The sequence below is a fragment of the Scyliorhinus torazame genome, chromosome 7, assembly GCF_047496885.1.
Source record: "Scyliorhinus torazame isolate Kashiwa2021f chromosome 7, sScyTor2.1, whole genome shotgun sequence".
NCBI classification, from domain to species: Eukaryota; Metazoa; Chordata; class Chondrichthyes; order Carcharhiniformes; family Scyliorhinidae; genus Scyliorhinus; species Scyliorhinus torazame.
In genome coordinates, this window is record NC_092713.1 from 131,930,345 (window position 1) to 131,954,472 (window position 24,128).

Below are 24,128 nucleotides of genomic sequence, written 5' to 3' on the forward strand. Positions count from 1 at the left end.
GGACACTAAGGGGCAATTTATCATGGCCAATACACCTAATCTGCACATCTTTGGACTGTGGGAGGAAACTGGAGCACCCGGAGGAAACCCACGCACACACGGGGAGAAAGTGCAAACTCCACACAGTCACCCAAGGCCGGAATTGAACCTGGGTCCCTGGCACTGTGAAGCAGCAGGTCTAACCACTGTACCACCATGCCACCCTTTGCCCCCGGTGATGATGGGCATATACAGGCCGAGGGCTCTGAAACCTTTGGGGATGATTGCATTTAGAATTTCAGATACGTTCGGTTTTCAGATGCCGCATGGGCGGGATTCTCTGGCCACCCAGCCTCAGATTTCCCGCATCTGGAGGCAGCACTCCGTTCGCTGGCAGCGAGATTCTCTGGTCCTGCCGCCTTTAATGGGAATTCCCATTGAAGCCATCCCAGGCCGACGTGAAACCCGCAGGCTGGGCTGCGTTACCGATGGGACCGGAGAATCTCGCTGCCTGCGAACAGCCGGAGAATTACGGTAAAAAATTTAGATAGCCTAAGGCAAGACTATCTACAGTCTAAGGTAAATAAAATGGTGAGAGAAGTAAGATGCATCACTGAATAATAAATCCAGATGGCTGGATTCTCCATTTGAGAAATTGCTGACGCTGGGATTGAACCGTGTGTGTTCTAAGGCCCCGAAAGGAGCGCCGGTCCTGTAGCGAGTCAGGTCATCCTAATAGGCTAGCACAGGTGCTACGTAGAACTAGTTGAATTCCACTGAACGCTGGCATGTGATTCACTGGGGCCAGGATTGACATTCGAGAGCCTGACAAGCAGTAGCTGCATATAGGCACTCCACTCCCCACACACTCTCATCCCAGCCAAGAAGGTGGCACTGGTTGCACTGGAGCATGCCCATCCCGTTGATGGGTCGGCTGGTGCTAGCACGTCCCTAGGAGGCACTAAGTTCACAGTGTGCCGTCGGCGGTGTGTGGAGCCGCATGGCTGTAGCAATGTTGGGGTGGTCCGTTCCCGTCCACCCCAACCCCATGGCCTGCCTCCTGGCCACCCCTGACTACTCCCCCCAGCCTTGGGAGTAGCCCCTTCACCAGCAACACAACTGTCAGTACACTATAGCGATGTTGGACACTGTTCGTGCCACCTCTCTCTCCCTCTGTAGCCATGGCGCTGTTTTCCCCAAGTTAACCTCGCCGTTGGTAATTCCTCCTGGAGACGGAGCATCACTGGGTGCACAGAAATTTCCGGATTGGGCTCGTTAATGACATGCCAATGCCGTTTGCTGCACAATTTGCATGCCCATGCCGGCGTGCGGCATGGCATTCTGTCAGGCGCCCGGCACCGACCTCGATTTTTGGCTGACACACAATTCTCCGCCTGCTCGTGTTTCCCGATTCCGGCATCGCTGGACGGAGAATCCTCCCCAGGGTACTTCTAATTGGTTTCTTTTTAACAATATTCCACAAAAGTCACAAGGTAAGCGATACAGACAAACATCTGGGGTGGGATTCTCCAATCATGGGGCAATGTACCCACTCCAGCGTGAAAATGCGGGTGAATCACTCTGGACTTTCGGAAAGTCCAGAGTGATTCTCCTACCTGGAGGGGCATAGCAGGGCCCTGGAGTAGTCCTCGCACCTCAGGCTGCTGATACGGGCCCCTGCACTTCCTGTCGGGGGTCCACGCATGCGCACGGCGCTGGTCTGTGTCGGCTGCCCCGCGCGACATGGCGGACCCACACCGCGGACCGGCATGTCGAAGATTGCCCCCCCACCCCCCCTGAGATCACACACGCCGGCTAATCGGTGGCCCCCAATTGATAGCCTGGCAGTTCTGGAGGCCCACCCCGGTGAAGGATCCCCCTGCCCCCCACCAGGGTGGCCGCGGACTGAGTCCGCAGTGCCACGCCGAGTTCCCGACGGGTGGGACCGTGAGAGAACCATGCCGTCGGGAACTCGACCAGGTTGATCACGGAGGTTGATCAGGAAGCGCATCACCTCCATACTCCCAGAACGCCTTGATCCACTGCAATTCGCATACCGCTGCAACCGGTCCACATTAGACACCATTTCCCTGGCCCTACACTCATCCCTAGAGCATCTTGAAAACAAGGACTCCTACATTAGACTCTTATTTATTGACTACAGCTCCGCCTTCAACACCATAATCCCAGCCAAGCTCATATCAAAGCTCCAAAACCTAGGACTTGGCTCCCCACTCTGCAACTGGATCCTCGATTTTCTGACCAACAGACCACAATCAGTAAGAATGAAGTACAAAGTCTTACAACACCAGGTTAAAGTCCAACAGGTTTGTTTCGATGTCACTAGCTTTCGGAGCGCTGCTCCTTCCTCAGGTGAATGAAGAGGTCTGTTCCAGAAACACATATATAGACAAATTCAAAGATGCCAAACAATGCTTGGAATGCGAGCATTAGCAGGTGATTAAATCTTTACAGATCCAGAGATGGGGTAACCCCAGGTTAAAGAGGTGTGAATTGTACCAAGCCAGGACAGTTGGTAGGATTTCGCAGGCCAGATGGTGGGGGATGAATGTAATGCGACATGAATCCCAGGTCCCGGTTGAGGCCGCACTCATGTGTGCGGAACTTGGCTATAAGTTACTGCTCGGCGATTCTGCGTTGACGCGGGTCCTGAAGGCCGCCTTGGAGAACGCTTACCCGGAGATCAGAGGCTGAATGCCCTTGACTGCTGAAGTGTTCCCCGACTGGAAGGGAACATTCCTGCCTGGTGATTGTTGCGCGATGTCCGTTCATTCGTTGTTGCAGCGTCTGCATGGTCTCGCCAATGTACCATGCTTCGGGACATCCTTTCCTGCAGCGTATGAGGTAGACAACGTTGGCCGAGTCGCACGAGTATGTACCACGTACCTGGTGGGTGGTGTTCTCACGTGTAATAGTGGTATCCATGTCAATGATCTGGCACGTCTTGCAGAGATTGCCATGGCAGGGTTGTGTGGTGTTGTGGTCACTGTTCTGAAGACTGGGTAGTTTGCTGCAAACAATGGTTCGTTTGAGGTTGCGCGGTTGTTTGAAGGCAAGTAGTGGGGGTGTGGGGATGACCTTGGCAAGATGTTCATCGTCATCAATGACGTGTTGAAGGCTGTGAAGAAGATGACGTAGTTTCTCCGCTCCGGGGAAGTACTGGACGACGAAGGGTATTCTGTCGGTTGTGTCCCATGTTTGTCTTCTGAGGAGGTCGGTCCGGTTTTTCGCTGTGGCGCGTTGGAACTGTCGATCGATGAGTCGAGTGCCATATCCCGTTCATACGAGGGCATCTTTCAACGTCTGTAGATGTCTGTTACGCTCCTCCTCGTCTGAGCAGATCCTGTGTATACGGAGCGCTTGTCCATAGGGGATGGCTTCTTTAATGTGTTTAGGGTGGAAGCTGGAGAAGTGGAGCATCATGAGGTTACCCGTAGGTTTGCGGTAAAGCGAAGTGCTGAGGTGACCGTCCTTGATGGAGACGAGTGTGTCCAAGAATGCAACTGATTTTGGAGAGTAGTCCATGGTGAGTCTGATGGTTGGATGGAACTTATTAATGTCATCGTGTAGTCGTTTCAGTGATTCTTCGCCATGGGTCCAAAGGAAAAAAATGTCATCGATGTATCTGGTGTATAACATCGGTTGAAGGTCCTTTGCGGTGAGTAGGTCCTGTTCAAACTTGTGCATGAAGATGTTGGCGTATTGGGGTGCGAATTTGGTCCCCATGGCTGTTCCGTGCGTCTGGATGAAGAACTTGTTGTCGAAGGTGAAGACGTTGTGATCCAGAATGAAGCGGATGAGTTGCAGAATTGCGTCTGGAGATTGGCAGTTGTCGGTGTTGAGTACTGAGGCTGTTGCAGCAATGCCGTCGTCATGGGGGATGCTGGTGTAGAGTGCCGAGACGACCATTGTGACGAGGAATGTTCCTGGTTCAACTGGTCCATGGGTGCTGAGTTTCTGTAGGAAGTCCGTCGTGTCGCGACAGAAGCTGGGTGTACCTTGTACGATGGGTTTCAAGATGCCCTCGATGTAGCCAGAGAGGTTCTCACACAGGGTCCCATTGCCTGAAACGATAGGGCGGCCTGCTAATGCTCGCATTCCAAGCATTGTTTGGCATCTTTGAATTTGTCTATATATGTGTTTCTGGAACAGACCTCTTCATTCACCTGAGGAAGGAGCAGCGCTCCGAAAGCTAGTGACATCGAAACAAACCTGTTGGACTTTAACCTGGTGTTGTAAGACTTCGTACTGTGCTCACCCCAGTCCAACGCCGGCATCTCCACATCGTAAGAATGAACAACAACACCTCCTCCACAATAGTCCTCAACACCGGCGCCCCGCAAGGCTGCGTACTGAGCCCCCTACTCTACTCCCTGTACAGACACAACTGCGTGGCAAAACTTGGTTCCAACTCCATCTACAAGTTTGCTGACGATACAACCATAGTGGGCCGGATCTCGAATAACGATGAGTCCGAATACAGGAGGGAGATAGAGAACATAGTGGAGTGGTGTAGCAACAGCAATCTCTCCCTCAATGCCAGCAAAACTAAAGATCTGGTAATTGACTTCAGGAAGTGTGGTAGTATGCATTAGGGGTCATGTGGGACTGTGACGCCGTGATGTCATTGGCTGACAGATCCCGGGTCCTGGTTGGCCGTTGACCTCTAGCTCCGCCCTGAAGGCGGAGTATAAGAACCAGGAGTCCTCCCCCGCAGGCCAGTCTACTACTGAACTGCGGGGGAACAGTCACGCTTAATAAAGCCTCATCGACTTCACACTATTCGTCTCTTGGAGTCTTTGTGCGCTACAATTTATTAAGCGTGACTAAAGGACTATGGAGCTCAGGATCATCCCGGAATGCCTGAGGATCAGCCCCCACGCAGTGAACGCAGCAGCACCTTTCAAGCACTGGCAGACTTGTTTCGAGGCCTACCTCAGAACGGCCCTCGGACGGGTCACAGAAGACCAAAAACTACAGGTCCTGCACTCGAGGTTAAGCACGGAGATTTTCTCTCTCGTCGAAGACGCAGAGGATTTCCAGACGGCGTTCGCAGCACGAAAAAGTCTCTATGTTCGCCCAGTAAACCAGATCTACGCTCGCTATCAACTCGCAATGAGACGGCAAAGTCCCGGAGAATCGATAGATGAATTCAACGCCGCGCGACTAATTTTGGGACGGGCCTGCAGCTGCCCGCCGGTGAACGCAAATAAACACACGGACATGTTAATGTGCGATGCTTTTGTAGCAGGTATGAACTCCTCCCAAATCCGCCAAAGACTTTTAGAAAAAGAGTCGCTAGGACTCTCAGAGGCACGGGCCCTAGCAGCCTCCCTGGACGTGGCCGCGCGAAACGCCCGCGCCTACGGCCCCGACCACGCGGCAGCCCATTGGGCTCCGTACGCACCCGTCGCGAGAAACCCACGCCCCCCCCCGGACACCCCACAGGCTTGCGCGGTTCAAACGCCAAGTCGCACCGGGGGAGCCCGCTGCTATTTCTGCGGCCAGGCGAAACACCCCCGGCAGCGCTGCCCGGCCCGCGCAGCGATCTGTAAGAGCTGCGGGAAAAAGGGCCATTTCGCGGCTGTGTGCCGGTCCCGGGAGGTCGCCGCTGTCCCAGGAGAACAGGGAGCCCTGCACGCCTTTTACGCTCCCCAACCTCCCCCCCAGCGCCCCATGTATGACCCGCCGCGCTACCACTTTGGGTCCCGGCCACCGCTGTCCCCAGAGAAGAGGGAGTCCTGCGTGTTCCTAACGCTCCCCAACCCCCCCAGCGCCCCATGTGCGACCCGCAGGCGCCGCCATTTTGGGTCCCGGCCACCACGAGGCGAGGAGGGGCGCCGCCACCTTGGACCACCCCAGACCTGTGCGACGCATGGGGGCGGCCATTTTGTCCACCCCCGCCGCCATCTTGTGACCCCCCAGCCATGTGCGATGCAAGGGGGCAGCCATCTTGTTCACCCCCGACGCCATCTTGGACGGCAACAACGGAACCCAGTGTCGACGGCTCCACGGGGTTCGAAGAAGACGCTCAACCAATACGACCACGTCTGGCTTCAATGACGCTGGACCAAGCACAGCCCCGGACGCTCCAGATGACGACGACAACGGTGCTGATAAACGGGCAAGAGACACCATGCCTGGTCGACTCCGGGAGCATGGAGAGCTTTATCCACCCTGACACGGTAAGACGCTGTTCTTTGACCATCCGTCCCAGCGCACAAAAGATTTCCCTAGCTGCAGGATCCCACTCCGTACAGATCAAAGGCTTCTGCATAGTTACCCTAACGGTGCAAGGGAGGGAGTTCAAAAACTACAGGCTCTACGTCCTTCCCCAACTCTGCGCCTCCACATTACTGGGATTAGACTTCCAGTGCAATCTACAGAGCCTAACCTTCAAATTTGGCGGCCCAATACCCCCACTCACTATCTGCGGCCTCGCAACCCTCAAGGTTCAACCCCCATCCTTGTTTGCAAACCTCACCCCGGATTGCAAACCCGTCGCCACTAGGATCAGACGGTACAGCGCCCAGGACCGGACCTTCATTCGGTCCGAAGTCCAGAGGCTACTAAAGGAAGGCATAATCCAGGCCAGCAATAGTCTCTGGAGAGCACAGGTGGTAGTAGTAAAGACAGGGGAGAAGCAAAGGATGGTCATAGACTATAGCCAGACCATCAACAGGTACACACAACTAGACGCGTACCCTCTCCCCCGCATATCCGACATGGTCAATTGGATTGCCCAATATAAGGTCTTCTCCACCGTGGACCTCAAGTCCGCCTACCATCAGCTCCCCATCCGCCCAAGTGACCGCAAGTACACAGCCTTCGAGGCAGACGGGCGATTATACCACTTCCTAAGGGTCCCATTTGGCGTCACAAACGGGGTCTCGGTCTTCCAACGAGAGATGGACCGAATGGTTGATCAACACGGGTTGCGGGCCACGTTCCCGTATCTCGACAATGTAACCATCTGCGGCCACGATCAGCAGGACCACGACGCCAACCTCCAAAAATTCCTCCAGACCGCTAAAGCCTTGAACCTCACGTACAACGAGGACAAGTGCATTTTTAGCACCAACCGGCTAGCTATCCTGGGCTACGTAGTGCGCAATGGGATAATAGGCCCCGACCCCGAACGTATGCGCCCCCTCATGGAATTTCCCTCCCGCACTGCTCAAAAGCCCTAAAACGCTGCCTGGGGTTCTTTTCATACTACGCCCAGTGGTTCCCCCAGTATGCAGACAAGGCCCGCCCCCTAATACAGACCACGACCTTCCCTCTGTCGACAGAGGCTTGCCAGGCCTTCAGCCGCATCAAAGCGGATATCGCAAAGGCCACGTTGCGCGCCATCGACGAGTCCCTCCCCTTCCAGGTCGAGAGCGACGCCTCCGACGTAGCTCTAGCGGCCACCCTTAACCAAGCGGGCAGACCCGTGGCCTTTTTCTCCCGAACCCTCCACGCTTCAGAAATCCGCCACTCCTCAGTGGAAAAGGAAGCCCAAGCCATAGTGGAAGCGGTGCGACATTGGAGGCATTACCTGGCCGGCAGGAGATTCACTCTCCTCACGGACCAACGGTCGGTAGCCTTCATGTTCGATAATGCACAGCGGGGCAAAATCAAAAAGGACAAGATCTTAAGGTGGAGGATCGAGCTCTCCACCTTCAACTACGAGATCTTGTATCGTCCCGGAAAGCTGAACGAGCCGTCCAATGCCCTATCCCGCGGCACATGTGCCAACGCACAAATTAACCGCCTCCAAACCCTCCACGAGGACCTCTGGCACCCGGGGGTCACTCGGTTCTACCACTTTATTAAGTCCCGCAACCTCCCATACTCTTTGGAGGAGGTCCGTACAGTCACAAGGAACTGCCACATCTGCGCAGAGTGCAAACCGCATTTTTTCAGGCCGGATGGTGCGCACCTGTTTAAGGCTTCCCGCCCCTTTGAACGCCTTAGTCTGGATTTCAAAGGGCCCCTCCCCTCCACCGACCGCAACACATACTTCCTTAATGTGGTGGACGAGTACTCCATCTTCCCATTCGCCATCCCCTGCCCTGACATGACCGCAGCCACAGTCATTAAAGCCCTGAACACCATATTCACACTGTTCGGTTGCCCCGCATACGTCCACAGCGACAGGGGGTCCTCCTTCATGAGTGACGAACTGCGCCAGTTCCTGCTCAGCAACGGTATAGCCTCGAGCAGGACGACCAGCTACAACCCCCAGGGGAACGGGCAAGTAGAGAGGGAGAACGGCGCGGTCTGGAAGACCGTCCTACTTGCCCTACGGTCCAGGGACCTCCCAGTTTCACGGTGGCAGGAGGTCCTCCCGGACGCCCTCCACTCCATCCGGTCACTACTGTGTACTAGCACTAACCAAACGCCTCATGAGCGCCTCCTTGTCTTCCCCAGGAGGTCCTCCTCTGGAACGTCGCTGCCGACCTGGCTGGCGGCCCCAGGACCCATCTTGCTCCGAAAACATGTGCGGGCGCACAAGTCGGACCCGTTGGTCGAAAGGGTTCACCTCCTTCACGCGAACCCGCAGTACGCTTACGTGGAGTACCCCGACGGCCGACAGGACACGGTCTCCCTGCGAGATCTGGCGCCCGCCAGCAACACACACACCCCCCCGACACCAATCACCCCCTCCCTGCCACCGCCGCACCCCGCGACCGCCCCCTTCCCAGGAGGATCGGTCCTCCTCCCAGGCCCGACCAGGAGTGAAGCCCAAGCTGAAACCGTAAGGCTCCCGGAGGCGACAACACCGGAACAAGCACCACCACCACCACCGGGGCCGAGGCGATCGACACGGACGACCAGACCGCCCGACCGACTCGTGGCGTCGATCTAACACTACACTATGTGGACTTTTAACGAGAACATTTTGTCTTTTTCTCCTGACGATTACTGTAAATAGTTCGAAACAAAAAAAAACCTTGTACATACTGTAATAACATGCAAAAGTTTTCCTCCCAGGACCAGCCTTGTAAACCCTTACCACCATGCGAAGCATCACCCCGCCGGGTTCATTTTTAACAAGGGGTGAATGTGGTAGTATGCATTAGGGGTCATGTGGGACTGTGACGCCGTGATGTCATTGGCTGACAGATCCCGGGTCCTGGTTGGCCGTTGACCTCTAGTTCCGCCCTGAAGGCGGAGCTAGAGGTCAACGGCCAACCAGGACCCGGGATCTGTCAGCCAATGACATCACGGCGTCATAGTCCCACATGACCCCAAATGCATACTACCACAGGAAGCAAAGTACTGTACACACCCCTGTCAGCATCACCGGGGCCGAGGTGGAGATGGTTAGCAGTTTCAAATTCCTAGGGGTGCACATCTCCAAAAATCTGTCCTGGTCCACCCACGTCGACGCTACCACCAAGAAAGCACAACAGCGCCTATACTTCCTCAGGAAACTAAGGAAATTCGGCATGTCCACATTGACTCTTACCAACTTTTACAGATGCACCATAGAAAGCATCCTATCAGGCTGCATCACAGCCTGGTATGGCAACTGCTCGGCCCAGGACCGCAAGAAACTTCAGAGAGTCGTGAACACCGCCCAGTCCATCACACAAACCTGCCTCCCATCCATTGACTCCATCTACACCTCCCGCTGCCTGGGGAAAGCGGGCAGTATAATCAAAGATCCCTCCCACCCGGCTTACTCACTCTTCCAACTTCTTCCATCGGGCAGGAGATACAGAAGTCTGAGAACACGCACGAACAGACTCAAAAACAGCTTCTTCCCCACTGTCACCAGACTCCTAAACGACCCTCTTATGGACTGATTTCATTAACACTACACCCTGTATGCTTCATCCGATGCCAGTGCTTATGTAGTTACATTGTATATGTTGTGTTGCCCTATTATGTATTTTCTTTTATTCTCTTTTCTTCGCATGTACTTAATGATCTGTTGAGCTGCTCGCTGAAAAATACCTTTCACTGTACCTCGGTACACGTGACAATAAACAAATCCAATCCAGTTACTCTTGGGGAATCGCCACGGGGGCCTCTGTCTATGGCCGCGTAGACCGTGTGCGTGCGCGCGCTTCGGATTTCGGCATCGACGCCCATTCTCCACACTCGTGCCAATCGCGATATCGGTGCAGAGGCTCGGAGAATCCCGCCGCTGGACTTCCCGCACTAAAGATAAATGCGGTTTAAAAAAAGTACGGCTATTGGATGTGTTCAATTTTGGGCCACACGGATGAAGGATTATTAATAATAATAATAATAATCTTTATTGTCACAGTAGACTTACATTAACACTGCAATGAAGTTACTGTGAAAGCCCTAGTCACCACATTCCGGCACCTGTTCTGGTACACAGAGAGGATTCAGAATGTCCAAATTACGTAACAGCATGTTTTTCGGGATTCTTGGCCTACTTGCAATATCATGACACAAAGCCAAGAGCAATCTCTCGCATTTACTTTTGCAGTCAAACTATTTTCCCACAAAACATGCCAAAGTGGTTGGTCACATTTTAATCATCAGAATATGATTTTGTGGTACTTCTGGAGGGCAAGTTGAAAGTAATGTCCATATTAAATATAAGGTGAGCTGCCCCCACGCCCACCCCCCGCACCCCAGCTCATGGCTTGGCGAGTGAATGATGAAGCTGAACCATGCAGGCCGAGAGAACTCATCTCAAGTTTAATCCTGTGCTGTACTAAACAACTGATTTGATCCAGGACAATAATGCCCTCTGTGCTCTTGGAGATTGTTATGAAATAAACAGCCTGGTTTAATGTTCTTGTATGGTCACTGTCTGATGATTCTTCTATCAGGAAGCAATTCAGTATCCCTCACCATGCAAATTTATGCAGGGTGAGGAATAGGAGGGAATCAGGAGGAAATCTCACTGTTGGGAAGCCATTTTGAGCAGGCAGCCCAATAGTGAAGTCCCACGGGCTATCATACCCTCCCCCACACATCACCGTAAATCAGGCACCCACCCCTGATTTTCTGGGTGCCCCCTCCTTTCCCCAAGTAGGGGGGTAACCCGACCCCCCCCAAGGATTCCCTAACTAGGGAGACCTCCCACAAGGACTTCCTTAATAGAGGAACCCCTCCCCCCTCAGCTCCCCTACCCCAGATAAAGCGAGACAACAGACCAGACAAGTGTAATGGCAGAAATTACAGTTGCAACACTTACCTGGGAGCATCACAACTGTGACCTGTGCTTAAAGCCCTCAGAATCACAGAAGGCCAAAGAATAGGGTGCCCAGCCCACTAAGTGGATGTAAATGTGTCATTAACACCCATTTGCATCCATTAGCATCCTCCCACTGGCACGAGAACCCCTATCCCGCTGTCAGCGGGAGGTCGGAGCATTGGAAACACTGGGCGGGGTTCTCCGATCCCCCGCCAGGTCGGAGAATCGGCAGGGGCAGCGTGAATCCCGGCCGGCCGGCTGCCGAATTCTCCGGTGTCGGGTATTTGGCAGAGGCGGGAATCGCGCCGCGCCAGTCGACGACTGCTGGCAGCAGCCCCCTGGCGATTCTCCGGCCCGCGATGGACCGAGTGGCTGCCCGTTTACGGCCAGTCCCGCCGGTGGAAATTACAACAGTTACCTACCGGCGGGACCTGGCTCCGCGGGGGCCTCCTGGGTCCTCAGGAGGGGAGGGGGGGATCTGGCCCCGGGAGGTGCCCCCACAGTGGCCTGGCCCATGATCGGAGCCCACCAATCCGCGGACGGGCCTATGCCGTCGGGGCACTCTATTCCTCCGCGTCAGCCGCTGTGACGGTCCACGATGGCCGACGTGGAGATGAAACCCCTGTGCATGCACTGGGCTGGCGCCAACTCGTGCCGGCCGGCGGAGGCCCTTCTGCGCCGGTTGGCAGAGCACCACGCCCCTTCCATGCCGGCCGGCGCAGCGCAAACCATTCCGCCGCCGGCCTAGCCCCTGAAGGTGCAGCAGATTCAGCTCCTTCGGGGCGGCCCGACGCCGGAGTGGTTCACGCCAGTCCTTCCCGCCGGAGTTGCCCGCCCCGCCGATTTGCGGAGAATCCCACCCACTGATCCCAGTTTCCGCCGGATGCCCAATTCTCTGTCCCATCGGGAAACACACCCGGAATGGAGAATTCGCCCCAGGATCAATCTAAATTGACTTTATTCCCCGTTTGAAATCCTAAAGTGCCTGTCACTGGAGAACTGTATCGATTACTTTTTAAAAATGTGTTTATGAGACATGGGCGTCACAGGCTGGTTGGCCAATTGGAGTATGAGCTCCCTCAATGATAGCTCATTGATGGGGCCCATATAAGCACCTGTGTAGGCTTTGTGAGGCAGTCTTAAGTTGACTGGAATGCTAGCACACTGTTTGGAGCTGCTCTTGTATATAGTTATTACAAATAAATACTGGTGTGGTGACGGAACTCCTGCCTCCCGTGGATTATTACATTGTCCCTCCCTAATTGCCCATGAGTGGGCAGTTAAGAATCAACTACATTGCTGTGGGTGTGGAGTCACATGTAGGCCAGACCAGGTAAGGAGGGCTGACGTCCTTCCCTAAAGGACATTCGTGAACCAGATGGATTGTTACGACAATCAACTATGGTTTCATTGTCATCCTTTGGCTTTTAGTTTCAGATTTTTATTGAATTCAAATTTCGCCATCTGCAGTGGTGGGATTTGAACCTGGGTCCCCAGAGCATTACTCTGGATCTCTGGTTTACTAGTCCAGTGACAAGACCACTACGCCACCACCTCCCCAATTGCCCAATTTTTCAGCACAGGTCTAGATTAGGAACATAGGGCTCAGGAGCAGGGCTAGGTCATTCGGGCCCTTTGAGCCTGCTCCACCATTCAATAAGATCATGGGCTGGATTCTTCCACCCTGCCCGCTGCAAGATCACCACGGACGAGACGCCGACAATGAAAAACTCCATTGACCTCGGGCAGGATTCTCCAGTCGCTGGGAGAACACAGCTGGAGAATCCCGCCCCATGAATGACCTGGTTGTGGTCTCAATTCTACTGCCCTGTCTACCTCCCATAACACTCGACTCCCTCATCTGTCAATTCTGCCTTCAATAAATTCTCTTCACACATCTTCTCTGCCAAGTAGGACTACACTCCTGTATGCTTCACACAATGTTTATGTATTTACATTGTGTATTTTAAGTTTGCCCTGTTATGTATTTTCTTTTCATGTACAGAATGATCTGCCTGAGCTGCACACAGAACAATACTTTCCACTGTGCCTCGGTGCAAAAAGAACAAAGAAAAGTACAGCACAGGAACAGGCCCTTCGGCCCTCCAAGCCCGTGCCAACCATGCTGCCCGACTAAACTACAATCTTCTACACTTCCTGGGTCCGTATCCCTCTATTCCCATCCTATTCATGTATTTGTCAAGATGCCCCTTAAATGTCACTATCGACCCTGCTTCCACCACCTCCTCCGGTAGCGAGTTTCAGGCACCCACTACCCTCTGTGTAAAAAAACTTGCCTCGTACATCTACTCTAAACCTTGCCCCTTGCACATAAAACCTATGCCCCCTAGTAATTGACCCCTTTACCCTGGGGAAAAGCCTCTGACTATCCACTCTGTCTATGCCCCTCATAATTTTGTAGACCTCTATCAGGTCGCCCCTCAACCTCCGTCGTTCCAGTGAGAACAGACCGAGTTTATTCAACCGCTCCTCATAGCTAATGCCCTCCATACCAGGCAACATTCTGGTAAATCTCTTCTGCACCCTCTCTAAAGCCTCCACATCCTTCTGGTAGTTTGGCGACCAGAATTGAACACTATACTCCAAGTGTGGCCTAACTAAGGTTCTATACAGCTGCAACATGACTTGCCAATTCTTATACTCAATGCCCCGGCCAATGAAGGCAAGCATGCCGTATGCCTTCTTGACTACCTTCTCCACCTGTGTTGCCCCTTTCAGTGACCTGTGGACCTGTGCACCTAGGTCTCTCTGACTTTCAATACTCTTGAGGGTTCTACCATTCACTGTATATTCCCTACCTACATTAGACCTTCCAAAATGCATTACCTCACATTTGTCCAGATTAAACTCCATCTGCCATCTCTCCGCCCAAGTCTCCAAACAATCTAAATCCTGCTGTATCCTCTGACAGTCCTCATCGCTATCCTCAATTCCACCAACCTTTGTGTCGTCTGCAAACTTACTAATCAGACCAGTTACATTTTCCTCCAAATCATTTATATATACTACAAACAGCAAAGGTCCCAGCACTGATCCCTGCGGAACACCACTAGTGACAGCCCTCCAATTAGAAAAGCATCCTTCCATTGCTACTCTCTGCCTTCTATGACCTCGCCAGTACTGTATCCACCTTGCCAGCTCACCCCTGATCCCATGTGACTTCATCTTTTGTACTAGACTACCAAAGGCCTTACTGAAGTCCATAAAGACAACATCCACTGCCTTACCTGCATCAATCATCTTTGTGACCTCCTCGAAAAACTCTATCAAGTTAGTGAGACACGGCCTCCCCTTCACAAAACCGTGCTGTCTCTCGCTAATACGTCCATTTGCTTCCAAATGGGAGTAGATCCTGTCTCAAAGAATTCTCTCCAGTAATTTCCCTACCACTGACGTAAGGCTCACCGGCCTGTAGTTCCCTGGATTATCCTTGCTACCCTTCTTAAACACAGGAACAACATTGGCTATTCTCCATCCTCCGGGACATCACCTGAAGACAGTGAGGAGCCAAAGATTTCTGTCAAGGCCTCAGAAATTTCCTCTCCAGCCTCCTTCAGTATTCTGGGGTAGATCCCATCAGGCCCTGGGGACTTATCTACCTTAATATTTTTCAAGACGCCCAACACCTCGTCTTTTTGGATCTCAATGTGAGCCAGGATATCTACACACCCTTCTCCAGACTCAACATCTACCAATTCCTTCTCTTTGGTGAATACTGATGCAAAGTATTCATTTAGTACCTTGCCCATTTCCTCTGGCTCCACACATAGATTCCCTCGCCTGTCCTTCAGTGGGCCAACCCTTTCCCTGGCTACCCTCTTGCTTTTTATGTATGGGTAAAAAGCCTTGGGATTTTCCTTAACCCTATTTGCCAATGACTTTTCATGATACCTTCTAGCCCTCCTGACTCCTTACTTAAGTTCCTTCCTAATTTCCTTATATTCCACACAGGCTTCGTCTGTTCCCAGCCTTTTAGCCCTGACAAATGCCTCCTTTCTCTTTTTGACGAGGCCTACAATATCTCTCGTTATCCAAGGTTCCCGAAAATTGCCGTATTTATCCTTCTTCCTCACAGGAACATGCCGGTCCTGAATTCCTTTCAACTGACACTTGAAAGCCTCCCACATGTCAGATGTTGATTTACCCTCAAACATCCGCCCCCAATCTAGGTTCTTCAGTTCCCGCCTAATATTGTTATAATTAGCCTTCCCCCAATTTAGCACATTCAGCCTAGGACCACTCTTATCCTTGTCCACCAGCACTTTAAAACTTACTGAATTGTGGTCACTGTTCCCGAAATGCTCCCCTATTGAAACTTCTACCTCTGATCATTCTGAACTCCAATGGGTATGAGCCCAACCTGTTCAACCTCTCTTCACAGGGTATGTTCTTCATCCCAGGAATGAATTCGAGGGACCCTTCTCTGACTTGTCATTGAATGGATAGCCAAGGGTAGGCTGACACACTTGGGGAACAGAGAAAAATGCCCACCTACCCAGCGCAGAAGGACATTTTCCTCTAAGCACAGTATATTGTGACATATGAAGGGCTGACTGCAATTTGCTATACAATAGTGTGATAGTTTAAAAGTGCTCTTCAAAAATACTTAACTGGCTGTAAAGCACTATGCAACATTGCGAGGTTAAGTAGGTTGCTATCGAAATGTGAGGTTTTTTTTCATGGATTGGGGGTGGTGGGATTATGGAGAGGCCATGAATGCTCTTGATCCCCAGGCCACCAAGCATTCTTAATCACGCCAACTCTCCCCCTCTCTCCACTGCCCCCAGTGACCTGATACTCCACTGTGCCATATGAATTAATCATTGAGGTCAAACAAAACCTGACTGGAAGTCGATGCTTTGACAGGGAGACGAGTCCGCTGTGCTTTATCTGTCATTGTACAGAACCGTTTATTTTTCTGCGTGATTGGGTGCTGAGAGAAAATTCATTTCAGCCACCCACAATGTTCCAAAGTGTTCAGTTTGGCTTTGATATTATCAGAGCCACTGGAAGTGAGTCATACTTGTCAGCTTTTTAATTGAGGGAAAAATAACACTTATTTATTTATTTACTTGCCAATGACCTACTTTGGATTCTCAGCAATATTGTGCGCTGTCATCAAGGTTTTCCCCCTTTCTCTTCAACCACGCAGAATTTTCCATCTGAGTGCGGGGGAATCCAGGTGAACGCCTTTCAGTGTAGCTGTGAAGTCGGCCACTAGGATGTGCAAGAGAGCAACATAAAAAGAAAGACGTGCATTTATGTAGCATTGTACACAAACTCAGATCTATCCCAACATGCTTTTCAATCAGTGAAATATTTTTGAAGTGCGATCGCAGTTGTAATGTGGGAAGCACAGTAGTCAATTTTCCACACAACAGACTTCCACGAATATGAATGTGATAATCTGCTTTTGTGATGTTGATTGAAGAATGAATATTGGCCAGGACCTCAGGGATAATACTCCAGCACAGCTTCGAGATAGTGACATGAAATATTTTATGTTCACCTCAGAGAGCAGATGGGGCCTTCACTTAGTCTGAATAATGGCACCTTTAAATCACCATTTGTTCCTCATGTTTTGTTTTCTTTGGGGGGGCAATGACTTGGGGGGGGGGGGGGCGGTCTGGTTCAGAATGTAGTTCGTAGAATCCCTACAGTGCAGAAGGAGGCCATTCGGCCCATCGAGTCTACATCAACCATCTGAAAGAGCACTCTATACCCTGCTCTATTCCTGTAACCCCATAACCCCACCTAACTTTTGGGAAATTTAGGCAGCCTTTGGACACTAAAGGGCCAATTTAGCCAGCACATATTTGAACTGTGGGAGGAAACTGGAGCAACCGGAGGAAACCCGAGCAGACACAGAGAGAAAGTGCAAACTCCATATAGTCACCCGATTCAGGAATTGAACCCGGGTCCCGAGTGCTGTGAAGCAGCAGTGGTAACCACTGTGCCACCCTGCCACCCTATGGAGTCCCTCCATTTCCCTTCCCCCCCCCCCGTGCTGCCCCCCAGTGGCACAACTCAGATTGACAAATTTAGTTTGAGAGATTAGACGGGTGCTGTACCATTCTGAATGGCACATTCTTGTATCCCTGCCACAGTTCTGAGGTTTGCCATAAAACATCGCAAAAAAAGAGCAAATTAATTGTAATTAAAAATAAGCCTTCGCAATGAGTTAAAAAATATCTGCAAAAAGCATCCTGATTTATTCCTGGCAATTATTCCTAACCACCGATTGGAGGCAGAGGATTAACAATTGGACACTGGTGTAGCTGACAAAAGCATAGGCAGTGAGGACCAGAACATCTGACTCAAACATCCATAACTCAACCTGTTGAACGTAAACTACGTTACCGTGAATTTCTCATAAACAGGCACATTTCTCGTATTTCTTTTTAAGAAATCGAAACTGACACCTGGAAACAAAAATGCCGCAATGCTGAGTCAAGTTATTTTTTTGCAATAAATCTCCATAAATCTTGCCCTTCGTACAAACTCTCCAACTCATATTCACTGCCACCCCCTCGACCTTACCACCTCATGTGAGCTTATATTCCCATTGTAACCATCACCGATAAGGCTATCTCGGGACATTTCCTTATGCTGCTCTCCACCCACATTCCTCTTTCCCCTCCCCACATCTTTCCCTCAGAAACTTTCCCTCACCACAATCCTTTCATAATCTCAGCGACTGGCCCACGATTCATCATGACATTTCGGCAGCTACTTAGCTGCAAAAATCACAGCCTCTCCAACGCCTTTGATGTTCCTCTCCCCATTAAAAACATACTCTTTCTCACACTCGTTATTCTACCAACAGTGCCCCTCATCTCCACTCCTTTAAGTCCAACGGAGGCTCGTTTGAAGTTCTGTGATGGAAAACTATCCATCATCAAATCTGACTGGACCACATAAAACATTATCGGGTCTTGCTTTACTTTACTAAAACTGACCATTATTATCATTATCCAGAAAGGCAAAGAAAATAATCACTGGTTTCTCATCTCCACCTTCTTAAATCACATTCCAAGGCTCCTTCACCCTGATCTCCATCAACAGCTCATGGACAGCTTTGCCACCAAGATCAAGACCATTCTTCCAGCTCCCTCTTCTGCATTCCTCCCTTCCAGTAGCCCACCGGATCAAACTTTGTCTCACGTTCCCCGATATCCTAGTGTTGAAATCGCATTTATCCCATCTCCTGCCTGACTGTCTCCAAGCTCAGCTTGTTCATGAGACCCACCTCCCGGTCCCTCATCCCTCATCCCCACCAAAGTGCTGACCACCCAGCTTCCCTTCCTGGTTCCCATCTTACTGGGACTATTTGAGGTTCCCTCTCCCTCGGGTACTGCTTCCCTTCTCGAAGTTACAGACATTCCCTCTATAAAGTGCACAGGTGATTTACTTATGCCCATGGTCCCTTTGAATTCGTTTGCACCGACACGCATGCAGTAATTTTTAAAGGGATCGACTTTCATTGGACCTGTGTGGGGGCTTTCAGGTTGATGGGTGGTGATGGTAGGGGGGATGAAGGGTACATGGCCCCACACAGCTTCCAGGTCACCCATCACCTCAAAAAATACCCTCCTGACCCCGCTATACATTCAAAGTATTGGTTCATCTCCATCCTCAATTTCCCCTTCAAAGTCCTTAAATAGGCTGTTGCTTCACAAATCCGTGCCCATCTTTCTAAGAACTCATGGCGGGAGTGTCCATGCCAGAAACTAAGTGCTGATGCCGGAACTGAATCGGATGTTATTTATGACAGTAAAATTGTGGCATTCCTCGATCAATCCAGCGATCATCAAGGGGCTAGCAACGGTGCCACGTGGAACTGTTATGGGCCAGGGTTTAGAGAACACCAAAGTGTATCATGGAGTTCACCTGACCCACAACTTTTAATAGATTGTGGTTATGGGGAGCACAAGGGCCTACTTTACAGGTGTGATGCAACAGAGATCTAAAATACTTTTATAACAAAACCATGTTTATTTATGAATCCAGTTAACACTTTATAAACCCACAGTGAATATCTTAACAACTATCAACACCAATAATCCCCACCGATACAATATTCTATAAGTAACCCTTCATAACTTTCCTAAGAACATCCATAAGACAAAAAGACCCTTTTTACATAAAGACAGTAGGTTTGAATTCTCCACAGAAACAGGTATTACTTTGAAATCCTGAAATGACCTGGAAACAATCTTTAGATTGCAGAGAGAGATCAATATACAGCTGCTTTCTTTGCCTGCAGCTATCCAGTTCTGAAAACAAAACTAAAACACACTGTAGCTGGCTGCTCAAAAACGAAAGTGAAAGACAGCCCAGCTCCACCCACACTCTGACATCACTGCAGCTATTTGATAAACACCCATTTCTTAAAGGTACATCCACTACAGCTATTTGATAAACACCCAGATCTTAAAGGTACTCTCACATGACAGAAGACAACCAATTCCAATGGAAAACGGTGTCTGATTGACACAATAGATGCTGACCAGCTGCAGCTGTATATAAGCACTCCACTCCCCATGCACACCATCCCAGCCAACAAGATGGCAGCAAGGAGAGCGGCACCGCAGTTCACCGATGCCGAGTTGGAAACCCTACTTGATGAAGTGGAGGAGAGGCAGGCCACCCTGTACCCCGGGTGGGGAGGCAGTTGCCACCCATCACCGTGCACCGGGCCTGGGCACAGATGGGAGAGCTCATGAGCACTGTGGGCAACACCGCCAGGACCGGCCTCCTCAGGGTGACCAGCATGGGTAGGCAGCACTGTGCCTCTGGCACTAACCCCTAACCCACACACCCGTAACCCCACCTCTCCCCCACCCAGGTGTCAACCAAACACCATCCTGCACCACCTGCCAGCACCCATACCGGCCGCCATGGCCAGGTGTCCTGGCCACGAAGCTCACCAGCTACCACCCTCTGTGCTGCATGCATATGCATGAGTAACACCATGCGTTTTCTGTCTGCACCCCCCCCCCCCAAACAGGAGAAGGCAGCGCACAACCGCTGAGCGAGGTGGAAAACTGGAGGGGGACCGCCGGACCATGGACCCTCACCAAAGCAGAGCAGCGAGCATTGGACCTGGCCGGTGGGCCTGGGGAGAGGCCAGACGCCGATGCGGATGCCGACATTGGGCATGCAAATGAGATCCCGCTGAGTTGCGGTTCCCAATGACACGCACCCCCACTATCACGTCTCCATCCCTCCACAGCCCCACCACCCCTCGTACACTACCTCCTCCACCACCACATGCCATCTCAACCCATGGTCCAATCATGCATCATGTCTTGTGTCTTGCAGGATCACCTGGTGATGAGTGAGCCCTTCTTGCGATCCCCGACCCTGGCCCCAACCATAACCCCAACCTCAGGAGGAGAGCAGCGAGGAAGAGGAGGACAGGGACACAGACAAAGCCCTCAACCCGCAGCCGGAGACACCCCACAGCACCAGCCCAGGACGACACTAACTTTTCATCACAGCTGTCTTCAACACCCTCCACCATCCCAGGGACACTCACCTCGGTTGGGCAATTTAGTAAAGAGGCTCCTGGAGCACTATCTGGTGTGCGCCACACACGTGCTGCGGCATAGCAAGTGGAGGTAAGAAGCCCTGAGGGATGGACAGTTGGAGGGTGGCCTGAACCCAGGGACTAACTGCCATCCAGATGGGTTTCAGGAGAAGATATTCCCGTCTATAGTGAAGGTGCAGTCGCAGAGCCGTGGACTACGTGAGGGAGTGTCGGAAACCATCCAGCACCTGCAGGTGCAGTTGGAGAAATTGAACCGCCTGCAGGAGCAGGAGGTGGTGCCAACCATCCATGCCACCCAAGCCAACACCACACGGGTGACATCCATGGTGGAGGCCTTGGGGCGAAGATTTTGGCCAAACGTCAGGGGGCCAAAAGTCAGCCAGCCCCCGCCGGCTGCCGAATTCTCCGGCGCCGGGGTTTTGGGGGGGGCGGGAATCGTGGCACTCCAGTCGGCGGCTGCGGGCAGCGCCCCCCCCCCCGCGATGGGCCGAGTGGCCGCACGTTTTCGGCAGGTCCCGCCGGCATAAATCACAACAGGTCCTTACCGGCGGGACCTGATTCCACGGGAGGCCTGCAGAGTCCTCGGGGGGCGCGGGGGGATCTGGCCCCAGGGGGTGCCCCCATAGTGGCCTGGCTCATTCCAAAGCTTTGACAAAGGGGTCATCTGGGCTCGAAACGTTAGCTCTTTTCTCTCCCTACAGATGCTGCCAGATTCCTGAGCTCCTCTGTGGTGGCACTGGTTGATGTGGCACAGGCACAGAGGGGTGTGGCGCAGTCACTGGCTCATGTGGCACAGACCCAGAAAGTGCTGGCATACTCTCACCATGATGTGGCGCTGTCCCAGAGGGAGGTGGTCCACCCGTTGTGCTCCATGGCCACAAGCATCGAGACCCTTGGTCGGGGCGGGCGTGGGCCTCCAGGATTGGTAGCGCCAGATGGTGTGGAAGCCTCAGGGGTTAGCTCCGCTTACACCCTCATCTCATGGAGTAGCCCGGTGGCCATTGGACACCCTGTGGGAGGAGGAGGTGCTGGGGCCCCTGTCGGTGACTCCCCCCCCCCGCCCCCCACCTCCCATCCCTGGCGCATCGAGTGGGCAGTGGGCAGAAAAGGGCAGCACCATGTCACCTGGGACACCCAAACAGCAACCGGCCCATCCAAGCCCGGTCGCTTCAGAAAACGGCTGCCAACGGAGACCCAGGTCACAGGGCTGGAATCGCAGCAGGCCGCCTCCATCCCTGATGTAGTGCCTGGGGATCCACCGAGCAGTAGCATTAGGGCCCATAAGGCCAGCAAGGTTGACACCAGTTAAGTTGGCACGGGTGCAGGGCACAGTACAGCAATATGGGAGAGGACAATGCTGTATATATTTGTTAATATTAAACACAACGTTACAACCTGATTCGGTGCTCTGTGAGATGGGTGTGAGGGGTGGGTTCGGCTGGTCTGGGCTGGACGCAGAGGGGGCGCAGAGGGGACCCAAGGTCACCCAGCGCTCACTGCTCTGGTGCCTGACCCCTGTCCCACTCCACCCCCCCCCCCCACCCCCCCACCCCCACCCCCCCGCCCCGTCCTCATCTCTGCCACCCCAGCGGTTCGGTGGGGCCGTGTGATAGAATGGCCAGCTCGCATGTAGGGTCGTCCTGAACTTTTATACCTCTGGCTCATTCCATGTCTCAAGCGGGATCACGTGTGGGATCTCGCAAACAGACATGTACAGGTGCATCTACGCTGTGATGGATGCCCTACGCACCCAGACATCGGACCGCATGCCCAGGCTGCTGGGTTTGTCCTGATCATGGCATGCTCAAGGTCCGGCGGGTGATCAATGGCATGGATGGCACACTGATTTGACATGGGGTGCCCTTAATCAATAGAAAGAGCTTCCACTCCATGACTGTGCAATTGGTGTGCGACCACCAGCTGCATATTATGCACATCTGCATCCGCTATCCAAGCAGCCTGTGCGAGGAACACATGCCGGTGCACTCGCCAGTTTCTGACACCTTCGAGTATAGCCACCTGGGTTGGCCAATTCCCGACGTAAAATGGAGAACAGCAAAGGCTGCAGGGAAATTCAGCCAACACAGGCAAAAACTAGCAGGTGCAAGTTACTGTGTATTAGACTCTGCAAAAGCCCAGACAGCATCGATAAAAGCAGCCATCTGCATAATAATGTAGCAATCCCCGGGAACAATCGAAACATTTGAGATAAACAAGGCCAAGCCAGACTCCTCGGCGCCAGCAGGAGCCAACACAAAAGAGGTTAACGGACACCTAAAGACCGCCCAGCGATCAGGGAAACACTCCAGTATTGGAGAAATCGAACCAAGCGATTAGAACAAAGTCCAATCACTTGAAACCAGGTACGGGGTCCGCCCCGAAAGGCGTGAAGCCCCTGGGGACTATAAAGTAAAGCCCCCAAGTTCAAATCGTCCTTCTTGACAGGGTCACTCAGCAACGCGAACCAACCCTTGATAGTGGCCTGTCCAGCTGCTTCCAAAGAACGTAAGTCTCAAGTCAACGCTCGCTACGAGATAGGCGCTCCTAGCTACCAGTCCATACCAGCTTTTGAATCCCGCAGACTCAGAACCCGAACGAAAGGCCATTAGTTCCCCTGACCTGGTGGGCCAGTCTGAAGCTAAGTATAGGCCTGTTAGTGATAGAAATAGCCTAGAAAGTAGAGTTTATGCATGAGTAGCGATTACTGTGTATAATAAATGTGCTTTGATTTGAATCTTACTAATTGGTGTATTGAGTTATTGATCATTACTTGAACTTGAACCTCATGGTGGTATCATAAAGATACCTGGCGACTCTAGAGCAAAGGTTATAAAACAGAGCCAATTGAACCAACCAAAAGTTAGTAACACGAGGCACTCCCTCGGGTAAGGGTTTGGCTATTGGGTGACAAGGCTTACCCGCTGAAGTCATTGTGAATGACGCTCATGTAGAGGCCCCAGAATGAGGTAGAGAACCGTTCTAACAGCGCTCATGCAGCAAGCAGAGGTGCATTGGCTTGCTCAGGATGCGTTTCCGATGCCTGGACCATTCTGGTGGGGCGCTCCAATGTAGTCCACAGACCATTTCGAGCATTGTTGTGACCTGCCGCGTCCTTCATAACATTGCGCAGCAGAGGGGCAACATGCTGGAGGAAGAGGAAGAATGACAGGTGTCATCTCAGGAGGAGGACGAGGTGGTGCTCAGAAGAATCCAGCATAGAGCCTGAGAGGGCAGGGCAGGAGGCCCACCATGTGAACCAGGGTCACCACACATGGGACAAATTCATCACCTCCAAATTTACCAACTAGGGGGCCTGGGTCCCGGCAGCTTCCCCACATGTTCCATAACTTTTTCCCCCACCCCCTCTCCTTTACTTCAATCCCG

General features: G+C 52.3%; 1 long non-coding RNA gene across 2 annotated transcripts in view; it reads left to right on the plus strand.

Moving 5' to 3' along the window:
- Positions 1 to 24,128, plus strand: part of LOC140427325 (uncharacterized) — a 59,389-nt gene that overhangs the window by 27,286 nt on the left and 7,975 nt on the right. The window contains exon 4 of one of the 2 annotated variants that reach the window (XR_011948472.1): positions 9,470 to 9,722. The exons of the other annotated variant lie outside the window; for it this stretch is intronic. This is a non-coding gene — a long non-coding RNA (uncharacterized lncRNA). Of the gene's footprint in view, positions 1 to 9,469; positions 9,723 to 24,128 lie in introns of those variants that run through there. 2 annotated transcript variants of the gene reach the window in all.